Source organism: Coturnix japonica, chromosome 4 (genome assembly GCF_054131305.1).
Source record: "Coturnix japonica strain WE chromosome 4, WE-NBRP24, whole genome shotgun sequence".
In the NCBI taxonomy this organism is placed as follows: domain Eukaryota; kingdom Metazoa; phylum Chordata; class Aves; order Galliformes; family Phasianidae; genus Coturnix; species Coturnix japonica.
Window position 1 is genome coordinate 48,812,579 of NC_140666.1, and position 20,171 is coordinate 48,832,749.

Genomic DNA, 20,171 nt, shown 5'->3' on the forward strand with positions numbered 1-20,171 from the left:
GAAGAAGATCCAGACTTGTGTGTTTCTCTAAACAAATTCAGATCTTCCTATGCAGCAGTATTTACCTCAGCTTTTAGTAGAAGAATATTGTATTTCTATTCTGATCAATCTGAACTTCACAAAGAGGATTATTTACTCGACTAGAAGTGCTGTTTAGACCCATCTGTCCAGTTCTGTCCTTCAGAAAACACACTTGTGCTATGTAACTAATGCAACCTGTGAATAACCAACCTAGCAGCATTACCAGCCAGTTTGGTGACCTAATGTCACACTCACGTCCCTGTTCTCCATTAAACAATCAATACAAGCCATTTGAATTCACTTATATCATGCCTTGTAAACCACTGGATCATAAACCTTAACAATACCAACATGTCGTCAGTATAAAATTGAACTAATTTAATATTTTAGGGCTAGAGAAATTAAAAATCTGAGTTACATAAGCGTTCTGTGATCTTCATGTGGAATCTGGGAGTTGTCTCAGAGGAAAAGCACCTACTTACGACCTGCTTGAAGATGCACTGCAGGTACTATGGGAGTACAGTATGGCAGGTCTGGGGTTGTTTTGTTGTTGTTTTTTTTACAGGAGAGAGATCTACAGCTACAGTTTTATCTAAGAAGGAATATTTTTATGTTACAGTGAAATCATTTATTACTTGGTTGATTATCTTGGTTGCACAGTAAGTTAAATTCAGTAAGATAAAGTCCTTGCAGGGCACACTATTTCAAAGGAAGGGGAGTCTCTCCTGTTAGACTGCAGGATGGCTCCTCATGTGCAAAAACAAAAAATCCAAGAGGTATTTGCAGGAAGACCATGTTCCTCCTGCACTGTGACCTTCTGTGTAGCTCTTCTGGAGCAGCACACTCAGCATTTGGAGGAGGATGCCTCTTGGACTGCAGTGTGCTCTGAGCCTGGAACTCATCTGTTGATGTTGGCTAAATAGGTATGAGAAGCACTTTAATTTGTATGTGTGAATGCAGGAGCAAACATGTGTCGCGTTCCAACCGTCCGTAACCTAACACTAGGCTCTCTGCTGGAGGAAGTAGGGGAACTCTGCAGGCTCCTTGGAGCTGTGCCCATGTCCTACACTGCCAGGGTTGGCCTTCTGCATTCACAACATTGCACGGATATTCACAACCGAGCTCCTCCGTAACTGAGGGAGTCAGAGAGGTTCTGTCCCTCTCCTGCATTTTTTCAAACTAAGCTACAGACTTACCCTTTGCAAGATGTACACACATAAAACTTTATGTCCAACTCAAACTTACAAAAAGGACTATTGGGTTTAGGGGTATTTTTGCTTTGTTTTTTCCTTGTTTGGGGTGGGAAGGCACCATAGGGTAGTGCTGGGGGGCAGCTGGATGGCAGCTCTCTAGCTGCCCGATGGGCCAGGTTTCTTGCTTTGAGTTATGTCAGAGCATAATTTTGTCTATTATTAAGTACCATCTGGAGTGCAAAGAGCTTTTTGAGAAGCATCTTTTTTAGTATATGACATAAATGCAGAGGAGAGACAAATGCACAGATATGGATATACGGGCTCTTTTCTTTGTATCTCAAAGAAAACTGTATCTCTTTGCGTTGCATTTGCCAAAATGGTAACAGCCATCTTCAAGGTACTAAAGCCTCTAAGGCTAAAATTCAGGAATAAACTCTCTTTTCCAGCACAATAAGGTTTTTGCACTGCACAAGACATATCAATCAGTGCTTTCTGAGCCACCAGGACTCACTGTGTGGAAGCGACTTTTCCAAAAGCTTTAATTAATAGGCAGGTAACGAATGCTTTAAGTTTTCTGCTTTGTTCTCCTTTGTGTAATTGCTTACAAGGATGTAATTAAAGGAAGTCAGGATCACCACAAGTGCCAAATGCTCTGTGCTGTAAAGGGTCTCAGTGAGACATGGCCTCCTTAGAGACTGTGGGTCCTTCATCAGACTTCATTCAAGTACTACCAGCTGACAGGCTGGGGTCACCTGAGGGCTGGAAGTGGTTTAACATGAAAACTTGAAGGAAAGGAATATCCTCAAGTCAGAGCAGGACAGGAAATCCTCTGCTAGCCATTGGAATAGCTGGCTGCACAGGTGGCACAGGAAATGCTGCCCTTATACCAGCCCTCCAAGTGCTTAATGACATCTTTAATCCAGAGTAGTTGTATTGCCTTCTGTAATACATGAGTTCTTAAAAGATCAGCTCATTTTGCTATGGAGGATCAAGATTCTCAAGCACCTGTCAGTGACATATCAGCAGAGGCCGTGTGCTTCTCTCCAGGGCTGCTGTCTCCAAAAAGGGAACACACCCCTTGGAGATTTGTCTTTTCTATGGCACACATGAGCAATGTGCTCTCCAGCACAGTTATTCAGTGCCTGCAGAGCTGTGAGGGAGGAGAGGGGTTTGGAATAATGGCATTCCCAGCCCTGTCCTTACAGCATTATCAGGGCATCCTTCTCCACTGTGCTCAGTACCTCCCTGTAAGCTCACTCCATTGCTCCCCAGAAAGCTGTCATCTCACAACAGCTCTCAGCCTGCTGAGAATGCTGATGCCATGGGGATCATCAAATGAGAATCTGCTGTACCTGATTCTTTTCCCCCTTCGGCTTGCTTTCCCTACAGCTTGCCCTCTAGAAGTTGGGAGCTGAAAGAACAAGGCCCTTTCCCATAGCCCTTCCAATAAAGGACTGGACTGCATACAACATTTTTGCTTTGCTGCAATAGAAGCGAATGGGCAATTCCCTGCTTTCCAAATCTCTTTGGAATCACTAAAGCAGCATTAACTGCGGCTTGTGTCACCTTGCCCCCATCTCCTGGGCATTAACATTCTACTGGCATTAACATCCGTGTGCTCCTTTACTAGCTCCCCGCTTGGGAAGTATTTCACTGCTATAACCGTTATAATATTACTCTCACCTCATAAATATCCGTTGACAAGCTGGAGCACACAACTGAAGTTAAGTTTATATAGATCTCTTTTTTAAAGATGGCTGATTGATATGTTTACTTTGCAGAGGGCTGCTGGCCCCCCTGTCCTGAGCAGCCCAAAGCAGCAGTCAGAGGCACACACAGACTTCTCCTTCTCTCTGCCCCAGCCGTCAGGTCAACCCCCATCCCAGAGCTGTGTGAATCTCAGAACATTACTGTAATTAACTATATGTTCTGTTGCCAAGATCTTAGAGCTAAAACCTCGTTTCTGCAGATGTGCATTGCTACCAGCATGTTTATTTTATATGTTTGCCTTCTAGAAAGCAAAACCACTTTATATTGTTATCTTCCCAATCTTGCACGTGTTGCATTATTACCACGACTCAGTAGCCATGCACTCCCTGAGTGCCATCCTAATGCGGAGCCATTCAGCAGCCACACACGCTGCATGTGCAGGAGTCTCAGCAGCAGCCATGAGCTGCACTGAGTGGGGGATATTGAGCACCCGGGAAAAGATGGCTCGTGGTGCTGTACACTGCAAGAAGTGTCATTTTTTCACTGTATAAATTGGGAACTAATCTCATCAAGGAGCTGGCATTATCGCTACAGAAAATGTTATCAGTGATACAGATATTAGGAGCATTTCTAGGGCTGCCCAAGATTCCTTAATTGATTGCTGGATTGCTGCTGACCCATGTGAGGTAAGCTCTGAACTCCAACAGTGACACTGGACACACTCAAAATCCACCTCAAATAGCGACAATAAAACCAAACAACTGCACATGAATGGTGCTACATATTGTTGCCCTAAGGAGGAGTTGTTGTTTTTTGTTTTTTTTTCCACTGTCATATTTCTTCTCATAACTTGAGATAAGTGGAATGTCATATAACTTGTTTATTACTCTCATATCTATGTATTTGAGCCTCCTTAGTATGTGTGCATGAACCTCACGATCTCTCCAAGCAGTCTAGCAGTCATGCAGGTCAGTTTTCAGAAATCACATACCTGAATTGCAACAACAGTCATTTCAGGATGAGAGCCGGCAGCATCTGACTGCTTGGAGGGGAATGTGCCAGCACAATTATGGACACCTCAGAGGCTGAGGCTGACTTAGTGCCCACCTTTCATCTCTCAGTCCTGCTTTAGTTGAGGGGGGGGGGGAATGAAAGCAAAGTAAGGCACAGGAAAAGAGAGCAACATGAATTCTTTTAGAAGGTAGTCTCCTTTTCTTCTGCACCAATACTCTATGAGCAAAATTGTCAGCGATAGGTTCAAAATAGGTATTTTAAAGATGCTGCTGAAAAATATACAGTGCACAGTGAATGGCTGGGTAGTAGAAGCTGTTGTGACAGAAAAATATTTCTTGCTGAAAAATACACAGCTCACATGCAGTCATCTACCTCAAACTGTTACCTTATATAAGTATTAATTTCTGGAGAGTACCTTAAACTCAATTACTTGTTACAGTTGTCATGGTCCTGAATGAGCAGTTCTGTAGAGCTGCTACAGCCTGGCCTCTTGGTTTACTTAAGACATTAGCGTGTTTTGGTAAATTCCATGTTGGCATGGGTTGCTCTTAGGAGCAAACCTTCAGTGGTCCAGAGAAAGTTGCACACGTACGAAATGCTGATGTTGTAATCTATCAGGGCTCAGTATCCACTCTGTGCACACTTTGCTCAGATGTATCACACATGCTTGGTGCATTGGGTATTATCTGTTGTATTTTTAGTGTGCTGGCGGCTTTGAGAAAATGCTATTATGAACAGCTTTTCACCCCACTAATAACGCTTATTTTGTAACTGGACATATGGACATTTCTGCACAGTTGCTACAGTGACTAAAATATTTGAAGTATGTGTTTTCCAGTGGTATAACCTTGTGGAAACCAGGACTGAGAGGATTTTGTAGAAGAGATTCAGGTGCAGTTTTCCAGGTATTATTTTCCCGTCTTTGAAATTTCAAGTAAAACTTGGGCAGAGTAACCCTTAAAGCTCAGTTCACACAGAGCTCCTGGTACTAAGGTTGAACACAAACAGCACATGCACCATGCAGCCACACATCCACATCTGCACAGAGCTGTGCTCCCAGGGTTGCTCAGAATCAGAGAACCATAGATTTGTTTGAGTTGGAAGGGACACTTAAAGGTCATCTCATCTAGCTGTCCTGCAATGAAGAGGGACACCCACAGCTACATCAGAGTAGCTGAGAGCCATGTCCAGTTGACCATCCATCAGTACCCCCAGGTCCTAATTGGTAGGACTGTGTTCTATCCTTACAGCCCTCTGCTTGTATTGATAGTGAGGATTGCCACAACCCAGGTGCAAGACCTTGCACTTGCCTTTGCAGAACCCCATGAGGTTTGCCTGGGCCCACTGCTCAAGCCTGTCTAGGTCTGTGCCCTGCTTGTGTCTCTTGAGTGCAGTCGCCCCATACTTGGAATGTAGGGGGACAGCTCTCACCCTGACCAGAGGCATGCAGGCAGTCAGGGAAGTTAGAGGAAAGAAGTACTCAGCTAGCTGGCTTACCCTGACAGGTTTTAGTAATGAAGAAGGGAGGGATTTATCTTCCCTTATTGCCAAGCTTTCTGTGACTGCTTTATTCAGCAGTTCTCCAAATAGTCCACTGCCTTGAAAAAGAGTGGTTGTGACAAGCTGCTTCTCCTGCGAGTTGGCCTTCCAGGTCTGGGAGAAGAGAGGACGATGAGCTGTTGAGCTGGTTGTGGGGGCCTTAGGGGAGAATAAAACTGTATGCATTTGTAGCATCTGCTTCAAAAGGAGGTTGTGGCAAATATTTTATTCAGCAGAGCTGGAGGTCTCCTGTCTCTAGAGGGCAGGAGTTTGTTGTTTTCCTCTGTCGAGGCAAGCATTGCTTATGCAAAAGGAAAGGATGTGGAAATGGCCCGCAGAGTCCCCATCTCTGCAGCAGGCTGTGTAGTAAGGCCCTGGCTCTCTCCATCTGACCCTTGGCAGGAAGCCTCCCTCGCTTGCAGCACTTCTGCCTCCGTGGAAATGCACCATGGCCTGGCAAGGTTTGACCCCTCTTCCCTGAAGGACGTGTTATTGTTTTCCCATTGCAGTGCCTGCCAATGGAGGGCTCTGCTCCTTCAGATCTAATTACGCAAGCTGAGCTTGTTCTCACTGCCAGAGGGAAAGTGATCCCTGTCCTGGCGGGCAGCCCAGTGCACACCTACCCAGTGCCGACACTCACTCACTTGGGCCAGCACAGTTCTCACTATGCCCAGAGCCACACACTGAGCTGTCACTGGGACAGTTCCCTCTCCCGTGGTGAGAAAGCTAAGGGGTGGCACGGTGAGATTGTCATTCTGGCTGAAGCTTCAAGAGTTCTTCCTTAATTTCTGGATTTCTGGGGGGCATCACCTGCCATATCGTTGTGAGGGACTGCTGCAGCAGCACTGCAGGGAGGTGGAGTAGAGGTTCTAAAGGTTGAGCTGTTTTCACTGGGAAGTGTTTTTCTTCTTTGAACTCTGAAATATCCTGAGATGAATCCTCATCAGGAGTATTACAGGGGGGCCTTGTTAATGTTATAGGGGGACTGCAGCCAATCTGACGGCGGGCCTGGGCCACAGTGCTAAATGGTCCTTGGCATCGCAAAGAGTTCCTCAAGTGTTCCACATCTTTTTATAGGAAGGAAAGAAAGAGAGCTATATGCTACTATAATGCATAAAATTTCAAGCCTTGTAAAATCAGAAATGCCCAATTTTAAGGCCACTAAAACCAACAAACATCAAAACCTGGCATTTGTTGGGTCTTTTTCATTGAAAAAGGCAAAGAATATCAGAAATTTACACTTCACAGAGATGGTATCTCTAACACAAAAATCAAACATCTCCATTATTCTTCCTTCCTCCCATGTGTACAACTACTCCAAGTGGGAAGAATGCAATTTATCTTTCTCTGTCATCAGCGACAGATAAACTGTAACTGTCATAAGAACCATTCTCTTCCACTGCCTTCCCTCCACGGTCATGACCGCAATTCAGCAAAGTCCCTTTCAAGCCTCTTCTAAACTCTCCTTCCTTTACGAGTCCTTACCAGCCTTTATTTATTAAAACCAACCTCTTCTGAAGACATAGCACCATCTTCAAACAGCTTACATAAGTAAGAAGGTGCCCTACAACTTCAGTGTATGGGAGTCCTCCAGGGGTCACAATCTCAGCTCAAACACAGCAATAGTGTGGTATTCATACCACAGCTAAAAGCCTAGTCCCTCTGATTTTACAGTGTAAAATCATGATAATTACTTACATATGATAATTACTTGTAAAGAGAGAAGTCACCCCAATTACGGAGCAGGATGAGCATGTAGGATGGGATGTAATTCCTTTTTTCTTTTTAATAATCACCAAGCAATTACCATGGGGGGAAAATTCCACTTAAGAAATGATTTGAAAAATGTGCATCTGTTGGAAGTTGTAGGTAGGGTTTAGGTGGATTCTCTTTTGAAGGAGACTGGACATCCCCCAGCACAGCCAGGGGGTGCAGCTGTTGGCTGTGACTGCTCTGCTGGAGATGGCTCTGTAGGTGGGGAAGCAAAGCTGAGCAAAGCCACAGCAGGAGCCTTGTGAATGCTGTGCACACACTGCATGTAACAGCCCTCTAGATGCCACTGTGATCCAGCTGTCACTTCACCAACCAAAGTCTTTACAGTGCTGATAGCTGGATCCTTTGCCGCGATAACAAATGCAGCACTAATGACATTGACCACTGGGCCCAGTAAGGAGTGCAAACGCCAAGCTGTTTCAACCCCTCAGTCCATGTCTGCTTCCCTGGTACAACGAGCGCATGTCAACGAGTCAGCTCTCCTTCCCATAGACAAAACCTCACAGCACATCATTAGGCTTTGTTTTAACGCACGTGGATTACTACTAATGAATTTCTCAGATATCTGGACACTGCTTCTGACCCTCTCCCAAACCTTCTCTGTTCTGTGCAGTATGGAAATGGCAGCTTCGGAATCTTCTGCCTTGAGCCAAGGCCTAAATTCTTCCTGAAAGCCAAATCCTTGCACAACATAATAATTAAAATGACTACAGAATATATTTTCTCCAGTGTCCCATGCCATGTCTGATTTAGACCTTCTGGATTATGAAAGAAGAGAATTTATAAAGCTGTCTGATTTATGTTCTTACACATCTCTGTCAGTCTGCCTTGCTCTTCACTTGCAATGATGTCTATTAATTGTATGTCAGGCATATTTGAACCTGGGCTAATTTATTGCTATTGTTGCTAGTATTACTGCTGGTTGAAGCCCTCGTCATTGACCCACGATTCACTGTGCTCTGAGCTTAGAAAGCCCAGAAGAAGAGTGCTATCATTAGTCCATTACTATGCTCATTGCTTCTTTTGGATGCTAATAAATGGAATCATAGAATCACCGAGGCTGGAAAAGACCTAAAAGATCATCCAGTCCAACCGTTCACCTATTACTAATAGCTGTCACTAAACCATGTCCCTCAGCACAACATCCAATCGTTCCTTGAACACCCCCAGAGTCGGTGACTCCACCACACCCCTGGGCAGCCCATTCCAGTGCCCGATCACATAGATGAAATGGCAGCACTCATTTCCACTGCAGCATTTCAGCTAAGACATGGTGCCTCTATCCAGGGACACAAACCGTGTCCCATAAGGGCTGCATGTCTGACTCCTTACCCACTAGCTGACCCACCGCAGTGGCGTTGGCAGCTGCTAAGATGAGTGCGCTACTAGCAGAAATCACTCAAGTCCTTGAGCAGCTGCACCATTTTCCTTCCTTGTTGTGGACTGGGCTATCTGGGTGAGCTCCATACTCTTAGAAATATTTCTTTTTCATGGGATGCCACAGATGTGCTAAGCGGAGATGCTGATGATCTCCAGAGGCAGTGAGAAGTGTCCTGCAGGGACACTCAGACAGTGTTTACCCTCTTTGCTGTATTTCTCTTAAGTGTATCTCGATGGTTGGTGCTAGAAAAAGGATTTGGTGTCAGTCCCTACATCCCGAATCCTGAGCGAATAGGATTATTTGGTCTACAGAGCTGCCCACGTGGGAAATATGCCCACAGGCACGTTATCACTGCCCAGGCACTCCCTGGATCCCTTCACTGAGAGGCACCACAGCACTGTACAACTTTCCTCTTTGGAGTTCTCCTGATAAACACTGGGTAATGAGTATGTGATGCTGGTTTTTGGTTTTCAGCATCCTCTTTCCACCTTTCCCTTGTTTTATTTGGATTTAATGATCATAATGGGTCCCTTTCAACATGGGATATTCTATTCCATGGTTTTGATCAATGAGATAATGAGTTTGGGGGTTTGGTGAGTTTTTGTTATATGTACACCCAGAGATCTTGGTATTAAGTGCATTTTATAAATTAATAAATAAATATGCTCATTTGTTGTAGAATTTCTATTGTTGATTTGGGAACAGTAAGCTCTTGCAAATCTCAGCTTTCACCTTGCCAATCACTGTATTCCTGTAAGTGCACTGCAGTTATTTGGAACCTTTTCTGGGTTGGTGTTGGCATCCTTTTACTAGATTACATTTATGCATTAGTACCATCTGTGCCTGCTGTACCTTCTGTGAGTTGGCCCTGGCCAAATGACTGGCATTTATCTGGAAGTGCACTAAAAAAAAAAGGGGGGGGGGGTGGGGGTTGGGGGGTGGGGGGGGAGAGAGAGGAAAAAAAAAAAGGAGGGGGAGGGAGAGAAGGAGGAAGAAGGAAGAGAAAAGCTAAGAGTGGTGCCTAAGCATTATGCTTTCTGCTGGCATTAATGGATCTAAGGGAGGAAGACACACCAGTGAATGCAAACACCTGCAACTGACGCCTTCACTTCAGCTGCTGATTAAATCTGCTGTGTCCTTTCTGATTCTTAGTTGTCTTGTAGTATTCAGACAAATTCTGCCTACCTTCATGTTCTAAAGAAACATACGCTGGTGAGACTTAAAAGAAACAAACTGCTGCGAACTGAGGTCTGGTTTCAGACTGGGGATAGTTTTGCTGCATTGCACCCTGTTTCAGTTTGGTTGGAGAGCTTGGACCGAATGCTGCCTTTTATCTGTCACTTAGTACTCAAGGTTATTTACAGTATTTACTGCATAGAAGGATGCAGATGTCAGCTGGATCTATCATTTTGCTCTCCACGCTGTCATCTGTTGGTCAGAAACATGTAAATGTGAAAAAAATAGCTTTTTATTGTGTCTGTCCTGTAAATACAGGGAGAAGTGAGCACTTTCTTCTCTAACAAGTTTTTAAATGTCTGCCTTCTTGATTGTAACTGAACAATTTTTTTCCCTTTTCAAAGAGAACTGACAAATAGCCACACCACAACCTTCCACCAGTATTTCTGAGAAATCATAGCAACTTGTACAGTCCAGAGCCTTGCTTAGCACAGCATGGTGCCTCACCTTCCTTGCCAAGCACAGAGCATAGCCAGGCTGCACCTCCAGCCTTGTCCCCTCAGCTGGTTTCAAAAGAAGGGCTTTTGAATCCTGTATCTTTGAGTATCCAAGAGACAGGAGAGGCCTGATGCTTGCACAAAGCCAGAGATCCTTAATGATTCAAGCCTGTCTGTGCCTGTCTGCATGTGAATTAACAGACATCGTCCACAGTCCTCATTCTCCTGTATTTGTGGTTTCAAAGAAGTTTCACTGAACACGAGAAAAAAAAAATTTAGCCACTCTCTTAATTCACAGCAGTTGATATTGGTCTGTGCTAAGTAGATGGATACAAAACACTAAGAACAGATAAACTCAAATGAAGGGATTCCTAAATTCCTAACACCTGACTGCTAAGAATTTAAAGTATAATTATGTGGCTTAAAAATGGTTGTAATTAAATCAGTGCAATGCCTGTCAATAAAAAGCATGTGCCTTATATACACTGGATAAAGAGTGAGTGCACACGCCCCTGGCAGAGGGGTAAGAAGCCACATCTGAGCTGAGCACTAATCCTACTGAGACTGACAAATTCAGTGTTGTACACAAAGGCAGGACTCATCCATACAGTGTTTGTATGGACACTGCCAAACCTATCAGCCTCTCTTTTCCACTTGCAGTGTCACAGTTTCCTGGAATTCTGGTGACATCATAGTAGCCCCTCTGAGCAAGAACAGACATGGGAATATCAGTAGTTTTGCCTGAACATGCTTTGATGCACAATCCATCCATATAGGTGGGGCCAGCCTGAAGAAGGGGAGCAAAGGACCACCTTGTGTTTCTGGACCCATTCCTGGAAGGAGCAGCCTGGGGAGCACGGCCAGCTAATGACACAAAAGGTATGAAAAAAGCAGCAGTTCTTTGTGTTCTGCTACACCACAGTTAGTTTTTCAGGCAGGATTTTACCAGCATACTGAACTGATCTTCTCCCTAAAAATCATAGCATCATAGAATCATTAAGGTTGGAAATGACCACTGGGTTCATCAGGTTCAACCGTGAACCCAACACCATCATGTACAAAATTCTTCTGGGCACTCTCATCTTTACACTCTGGGCTATACTGAGCATTCTGCTTCAGATATGCACAATGATATCTAGAGAAGAAATGGAATTGATTTTATAAATATTTATGTGCAATATATACTTTTTCCTTTTTGTTCTGAATGACCACTTTCATATTGTGGAATCTTTTCTACTAAGAATACGATGTTTGGAATTCAAGATTTGCTTTTTCTTTCTTTCCATATGTTCTGCGTTAAACATATGCTATACTTTATATTTAAAAACTAGCAGCAGACTGAAAAAAAAAAATAGCCCACACCATAAAAATATGTTTGCTTCATTATCAAAAGCTTCTGGGTTTTGGTATCTTTTTTTTAACACATGGGGGAAAACACCCTTAAGGACAATTTCAGTATGTGAAACTAACTTTTAAGAGCTCTGAAGAGAGTGAACATCTGGTTCTTCGCTTGCAGCACATATAAGGCTTGTTAGTGCTTAAAGTTCTATATTACTTGTAGAGTTGTCTGTTCTGAAATGAAGGAAGGAACCCTTTCTAATTATTGTAGGAATCCAGACTTCAAACATATGAGTAGTGTTTTAGTCACCCTCTATTGGAAATCATAAAATTGTTAGTTTGGGAAAGACCTCCAATGTCCCCAAGTCCAACTACCAGCCCATCTCCACCATACTAACTATGTCCCTCAGTGCCACATCTCCACAGTTTTGAACTCCTTCAAGGACAGTGATTCCACCACCTCCCTGAATAGTCTGGCCACTCTTTTTGAGAATAAAATTTTCCTAATATCCTGAACCTTCCATGGTACAGCCTAAGGCCATTAACCACTCCTCTACCTCCAAGATATCCAGAACACAGTATGCAAGGTGAATACCCATAATACCAATAAAAATGCCACTCATTTAAAACAGACAGACTGATGTGCATGTAGATTCCCATCTTCAGACCTGAAAAACCTTCCTTGCTACTTTGTTTATGATTACTCTGTGTTTTTCTGCTTATTTTCTACGTAGCTAAATGCTGGGTCTACACCTTGCATAGCGAGTTGTGTGCGATCTGTGCTGCTGTACTCAAATGTGCAAAAAAATGCTACCAAATGCCACTATTTTCTATTAACTCAGTAACTCAGTCTCTGGTTTTGGTTTGTGAAGGAAGAGTAGGAGGGCCAACAGCTCCATCATGAACCAGAACAGCACCTATACCAAGCCATGGTCCAGCTCTCAGCCAGTTGCCTGTAGACCTACAGCTCTGCAGCTTGGTTAGCTGGTGACAATCACTCAGTAGTTCTCCATTAGTGCTCGATTTCCTTCATTTAACACTTGAAGGATAGGCTGATCCTACCATCCAGAGAGACCTAGACAGGCTCGAGAACTGGGCCCAGGTGAACCTCATGAGGTTCCACAAAGCCAAATGCAAAGTCTTGTACCTGGGTCGTGGCAACCCTCACTACCAGTACAATCTTGGGGATGTAAGGATAGAATACATCCCTGCCAAAAAGGACTTGGGGGTACTGATGGATGGCAAGCTGACATGAGCCAGCAGTGTATACTCCCAGAGAGCCAACCATGTCTTGGGCTGCATCAATAGAAGCATGGTTAGCAAGTCAAGAGAGGTTATTCTGTCCCTCTACTCTGCACTGATGAGACCTCACATGCAGGACTGTGTCCAGATGTGGAGTCCTCAGTACAGCAGAGATGCGGATCTATTGGAGCACATATAGAGGAGGGCAGCAAATGTGATCCAAGTGTTGGAACACTTGTACAAGGATAGGTTGAGAGACCTAGGGCTGTTCTGCCCGGAGGAGAGAAAACTCTGGAAAGGGTTGCCTGGAGAGGCAGTAGATGCCTCATCACTGGAGACATTCAAGGTCAGGCTAGATGAGGCTCTGAGCACCATGATGTAGCTGTAGGTGCCCCTGTTCATTGCAAGAGAGTTGGACCAGATGGCCTATAAGGGTCCCTTCGAATTCAAATACATCTACAGTTCCATGATTCTATGATACTGGAAGCACGCAATGGCATTGTGCATTGCAGTCAACTGCATGAAAAGATACTTAGAATTATCTCCCAGAGGAGGAGAAAAAAGCCTAAAGAAATTTGAAAGAAATGACAAGTCATCCTATATTCTATTTCAGTTTGCTGGATTGAGTTTTTTATTTAATAAGAAGAAAACTCAGAATAATCTCAAAAAGTCCCTTATTTAAGGCTGAGAAAGTGGTACAGTACATGTAGATCGAGTAAGATTAGAAAAAAACTGCAGTAAATTCACTGGGCAAATTTTGGAAAGGAAATTAGGTTTTGTCATTTCTTATATAAAAACCAAGTTATGTGGCTGTTGCTATGGTGACAACTTGTTTGTTGCATGGTGGAGTAAACTGAAGATTTGCTGCCTGAAGAGCACTTCAAAGTGTGTACTTTTTCCCCCATTGTTTCGGTATTTTTATGAACATTTAATTTGCTGCTGTTTGGGAGGGGTGTTGGGAATGCCCAGCCATCCCCCAGCTAGGTATGAATATTTTAAACTTTATGAAATGGCTGGTAATTTAGAACTTGCCTTCTGAAATTACCTGGCAAATGACCACAGCATCATCCAGAAGTAAAAAGCAATGAGGTGTGCACAATTATCTTCTAAAGCTGGAGACACACACGTACTTAGGCATGAATTTAATTACAGTACAGGTAAATCGGTGCCTTTTTAAATCCTGCCACTGATGAGGATGAAAACTATTTGTTGTTGAAACCACAACAAAATAAAAGCCCGAAGTGTTAAAGTATAAACTTATAAATAGAAATATTCTTGAAGAATAAAATCCAGGTTCAATTAGTATGATGCTACATTTCAAATTACGTTTTCAAACAAAAGTAGTTACATGAGCGAAGGTAGCTTCATGACTATTCTTAAAATGGCTCACATCTATTCAGCTGCAGTCAGTAAGGGGCAGATTTCACCTAAACGATTGTGAAAAATTTTAAATGACGCAGGCATGTTTGAAGGGCCGAGTACCAGTTTTAATAGAATTTAATCAAGCCACTCGATCGTTTGTGTAAGTCCTTATTGAAATAAACTGCCCTATTAAGCCTCACTTTGTTAGCCTAAAAACTCTTGCTTCTAATTGCATGTTTGCAAACTGACTGAGGTTTCAGAGTTTGTTAATTACATACAGAATACAGTATAAAAAGTATGAGACCATCGTCAATATGTTGTTGTCCCTTGAGCCTGAATTAAGAAAATACACTGCTTTCTGGTTTTGAACTCTACAGCCCTTTTCTGTACTTGAATACTGGCATATTATTTGCTGTTAAGGACAAATTAACAACTCAGGCTTTTTGCTCCCTTAATCTGTAAGGCTGTAAACTGAGAGAAACCAAATACTTCAGCTAACCAGAATGGAAGCTGCCACCGGTGAGATATTTCTTTTCTTGAACTAATCCTGTTAAAATCAACAGGGCTACATTACGATGCCATTAAGCAGAGGGAGATGAGGTTCCCCATGTACAAAATATTGTTGATATATTTGATGTTCCATAAAAACATGAAAAGCAGCAAGGATACAGGAAAATTTTCTTAGGAAACACATCCATGAATTCTATCAAAACAATTAAAAAAAAAAACAAAAAAACCACCAACAAAACAAACCCCAAACCCAAAAGACATAATCTGACATGTGGTTTATCTCTAAATTGAAATAACTCATGATTTCAAAGCAGTGTCTTTTTAAAATAAGCTGTGTTCTGCCAGTGCTTTTAAATCAACCAACACAGCATTATAAATTAATGCAAAAGATGCCAAAAGGCCCCTTAAGTAGAAAATGTCAACATACAAATGTTAGGAAAGAGATTTACAGAAGAAGTTAAGGTCTCCAAGTCCCACTGAAATGCTTCACATCCCATAAACCCCTTAGGACATCTCAGTCCTATCCTATTGCTCTAACACAGTGAGATTTGCTGGTAGAAGTGCACTCTCCTTCAGTCTGGACTGAATTTATGGAGATGGACAATCTTTTCTCCACCCACACACGTCCACTGAGCGTGGGGCATGCATGCTGACCCAACATCACAGATTGGAGGAGGACCAGACCCATTCTCACCTCTCTTCCTTTCCTGCTGAGGTTCAGCAGAGGTCTCAGATCAGCACATGATGTTACGTTACCATATGTGCTGCAATACCTCTGCACAGGAGGATGAGCTAAGGACATAGTGTCAGCCTTAATTGGAGTGAGCTGTCATAGCAGAGACAGGCTTACATGTTTGAAAGTCTGCCACTTGGACATTGGAACAATCACATGCCAGAGCTCCTTCTCTCTCTACAGATAGAGCAGATTAAACTCAAATGATGAGGTTAATGTGGAAAGAAATGGTTTTAGTTAGGACCACAGGAGACAGGCTTTTTTTAAACAAAGCTGCTCAGTAAACAGCTGATTCAAGCAAAAGGAGTACCTCATGTTTCCAGGGAGAGAGGGAGAGGCATGGAACGTGCACTTATGAGCAACTAAGAGTTTCTTCCTAAGACTCCTTAATCAAGGTTTCATTAATGAGTTATTGTATACACTCTTAAGAAAACTGTAGAAGCTGATGTTCATAACAAGAAGCAGTTGTGAAGCTGCATTACAAAGGAAAATTCAGAATTTAAGGTATACTGGAAATCCTATCCCTGCTATAGCTGCAGACCCGATAAAAAGGTTTGGCTGAAACCAGACGGAATGCTGCCAGTGCTTGCAGGGAGAGATTCCGCCCTTTGAAGGAGTGCATTAACTCGGTTGCGGTATCCCAGAAAAGGGCCAGCTCACCCTACTGACACCAAACTGCAGCCTTGGAAGGGACATAAAATAAATGGGTAAGGCTTAAGGAAGCCCAGACAAATCCATTCACCGCTAAAAGATATGGATTTACACTTCACTGATGGTAGCATTTGTTATTTTAGGAGAGTTTAGTCCAAACTTCTAATTTGCTCATGGAAAACCCTGTAATTGCTTTGCCATTTGTGTTGAAACACAAGCAGGATGGAGAAGCTCGTGATAAGTCTGAGGGAAGCATATGGGGAGATGTAGCTTTAACCTGTTTGGATTTCAGTTGCAGTGCCAAGCCAGGACAGACATCTGCAGCATACTGCAGGCAAAACAGCTTCATGCAGGCATGCTCCACTGCTCCATTGTTTTACTGTGATTTATTGATCCACATGAAAGCACTGCTTTTTATAGACATCAAAAACTGAGTGCTGAAATGGGTCATCTCTAGGTATCATTCGAAGTAAGAAAGAATTGTAGAAGTGGAATGAGCAGATAGCAGCAGGAAATGCTCCAAAATAAGATTTCTGTGAAGCACTGAGGTTTCATTTACAACAGCACTCCCTCTGATATGTTACTGTGAGATGGTAAGAGCCTGGCTATAAAGCCAATAATGGAGCTGGTTGGGCTGATGAACAAGGCTCAGCACAATGTATGCCCAATGCATTCAGCCAGAAAGACAGCAGCTGGATTTTCAGCTGCCTGCAAAGCCTCCTCCCCAAGAACCATCCTGATTTGTTACAAGCCTTTGAGTCAGAATAGGCTGAGATGTTATGTAGTGAGTGACTCCCCAATATTCTTGATCAGGAATTCCCTGAGTAGAAGATATTGGACATAGCTGGCCAGCAGGCTCAAGGCTTTTGGGGAAATAAATTCTTAATAAAGAAGGATAAAAATATTGTGATATCTCTTTGAGAGGGTATTCTCATTAAGACTTCACTACTACAGATCAGGAAAAAAATGCTTCTGCTTTTTATCCCTTGCTTCCTCCTCCCACAGACAAGTGATTTGGCTATACCTAATTAAAATGAAGAAAAAAGTGGCATAAGCTTAATTAAGATTTTAATTCAGTTACAAAGTACAAGAATAAATCACTACAGACCTGGTACTGACAATAAGAAAATACAGTCCCCATTTCTCCTCTATAATAGAGAGATAATAACAAATGAGGAAATCTGGAGAGTAGAGAAGAATGCAAGAGCTTCTGCCCCATTGCTTAACAGCAGTACTCTGCTTGTTCTGGTAGCACAGGGCAAGTATTTTACTCTAAGTTTTATCATCTCTCTCTCTCAAGCCAACAAAAGCTGAAGTATTTATTTCTGACTGGCACTTTCAGGTCCCGATGCTCCTCTAATTCACTTACCCTCTACTTTCCACCTACAGAATCTGGATCCAAGTGCAGAAAACCTGGCTTTCTCAAATAGAATTATGATTCCTAACTATAGTGCTAATGAGATCCAGAAGAACTGTTGGAATTTTTGATGGGTTCTTGGAACATGGAAACATTCTTTGGAAATATGGCACGAAACAGAGAAAATGTGACACTTTGGATTGTTTTTCTCCCAAGCTCTCCTCAGTGTTTAGAGATAGTTATAATGACAAGAATGAAAGGTGAACTCTTCTCAGCTGTATGGCTCAACCATTACAAATGGGATGAAAAACGAAGCAAAGGCAACCAATCTGCTTTACAGAATCTTTGCAGAAATGCAGTTTTTCCATATTCAGTTCAAGCCAGTTAAGATCTCCTGAAGCAGCTTTTCACACAAAGTTTTTAGTTCCACATCCTTCTTCAGAGGAATTAGCATGGTGTTAAAAAGGAGAAGTGACTGCTTTATTTTAAGGGCCACTTCTTTCTTATGCACGATGCTTAATATATTGAGCAGTATGCAAGAATCATTTCTCCTGGTAATATTATTAAAAATAATTACACTTGAACATTAAAAAATGCTGCAGTAGAAGAAAAGAAGTTCTGAAATTTACAGTATTGCATTTCAAGGACTAGAAAGGAGAAAATATATATATAGAACTAAGCAGAGACAAAATCATCCCCACCCTCACTCGTCTCTCTCATCATTTTCTCCCCAGTAAATGGCAAGTTTTAAAATATAGTGGTCGGAGAACTAAAAGGCAGCTTTTCACTTGAGCAAGTACCACGAGGGGCAGGCAGACTGGTGGCTTGAAAAGGCAGTTTACAGGGCTGTGGGCAGACAGAAGACGTTGGTACAATATGGGATGCATTTGCAATTTAACTTCAATAGGCCGTTAAGCTCTTAACCACATTAAGCATATCCACCACTGCTGGCAAAACCTTTCATGTCTTCCAATGTGCTACTGCAGTGTCTCCTGCTTCTGGCTGGGTTCTGGGGCCCTGCTGGGTACTCTGACCTCTAAGCAACGCACTTATCCTTTTCCTTCCTTAAAGGCAAGCACGTGCGTGTGTACAAACATTCAGAATTATAAATACCCAGCCTTATTTCCTTTTTTTTCCTTTTTTTTTTTTTTCCCACTTTCTAAACTGCATCATCCATCCCGTCTTAAGAGAGAAGGATAAAGCTGTTCTCCCCCAGTTGTCTATTTTACTTTTTAGTTCATCCATCTTGCTTTTAAAATGCTAATTCTTGCACATGATCCTTGCTGATCAGAAGTCGGTTCAGACCAAGCAGAGGATGAAAAATTACAATCCTGGAGCACTGTGATATTGACAATATTCTCAGATAATTCTGCAATGAAAGTGCTGTCCCCGAATTGTGACAATGCTATTTTAAACCACATTTTTTTTCTTAAGAATCAGCCGAGCTGTAATTTCCATCACACGCTGTCTGTCAGCTGAATCACAAATCACAGTTGGCTGGGTTTTTCCCCCTCTTTTCCTTGTTTAACGGAAGAAAAAGAAGCAACAGCAGAAAGAGAAAAAATAGCTAAATAAAAGCCAAGGCTGGCCTGATGCCAGAGATGGGAACTACCAAATCCTCTTCTCTTTCAGTACCCTCTGATGACACTACTTTCATTTCCTCAAAAACAAGCAGCTCCACAAGAAACCGATTCAGCAATGCCTGGTTCCCTACAGACTGATGCCCTGCATGTGCACCACAGGACACAGAATATCCTGAGTTGGAAGGGACTTATATGGTTCATCATGTCCAACTCCTGGTTTCACACAAAAATCAGACCGTATGTCTGAGAGTGTTGTCCAGACACTTCTGGAACTCTGTCATGAATACTCCTCCTGTGCTACAGCCTCTCCTTCTGAAGAAACATCACTACATCATCTTCTAGGATGTGAAAGATAACAAGAAGGGGTTCTACAGGTACGTAGGCAAGAGGAGAAAGGCCAATGAGCCTCATCTCTGTGCCTGGGAAGATCATGGAGCAGATCCTCCTAGAAGCTGTGTTAAGGTGCACAAGAGACGAAGAGATGATTCAAGACAGCCAGCATGTCTTCACCAAGGGCAGATCTTGCCTGACCAATCTGATGGCCTTCTATGATGGAGAGACGGCTTCGGTGGACACATTCTTTTCTCTAAATTGGAGAGGCATGGATATGAAAGATGGACTGTACAACGGATTAGGAATTGGTTGGCTGGATGGAGCCAAAGGACTGTGATCAATGGTTTTGTGTCAGGGTGAAGACACAAGCGCTGTCCCTCAGGGGTTGGTCTTGGGACCGATGCTCTTCAGCATCTTCATCAATGACACAGATGATGGCATTGAGCACCCTCAACAAGTTTGCAGATGACACCAAGCTGAGCAGTACAGTAGATACACTGGTGTGCTGCAGCCTGTTCCCTTCAACACTGTGCAGCACTGTTGCCTTTGAGCAGAAAGCCAGACCAACACAGGGGATGCTTTGGGGCAGAGTGCAGCGAAAACCCTTTGTAAAAACTCTGACCAGCAGTCACCTGTGTTCCAAAATGGCTGGTGCTGAATGAAAGACAGGATAGTGAATGCTTCTTAAGACAGACAGTGGCATTTTCAACAGGTGGACATGGAGACTTGCTGGAGGATGAGACAGAAACAACCGGGCA

At 42.9% G+C, this 20,171-nt stretch overlaps 1 protein-coding gene and 1 long non-coding RNA gene across 3 annotated transcripts in view; one reads left to right on the forward strand and one right to left on the reverse strand.

Moving 5' to 3' along the window:
- LOC107313474 (uncharacterized) overlaps positions 1-20,171 on the forward strand; it is a 75,723-nt gene that overhangs the window by 38,287 nt on the left and 17,265 nt on the right. The window contains exon 3 of one of the 2 annotated variants that reach the window (XR_004306973.2): positions 10,965-11,484. This is a non-coding gene — a long non-coding RNA (uncharacterized LOC107313474). Of the gene's footprint in view, positions 1-10,964; positions 11,485-20,171 lie in introns of those variants that run through there. The other variant, XR_014945361.1, reaches the window with a different exon arrangement.
- The window catches only part of ANTXR2 (ANTXR cell adhesion molecule 2), a 96,549-nt gene that overhangs the window by 4,790 nt on the left and 71,588 nt on the right, over positions 1-20,171 (reverse strand). The gene's annotated exons all lie outside the window — the stretch shown is intronic.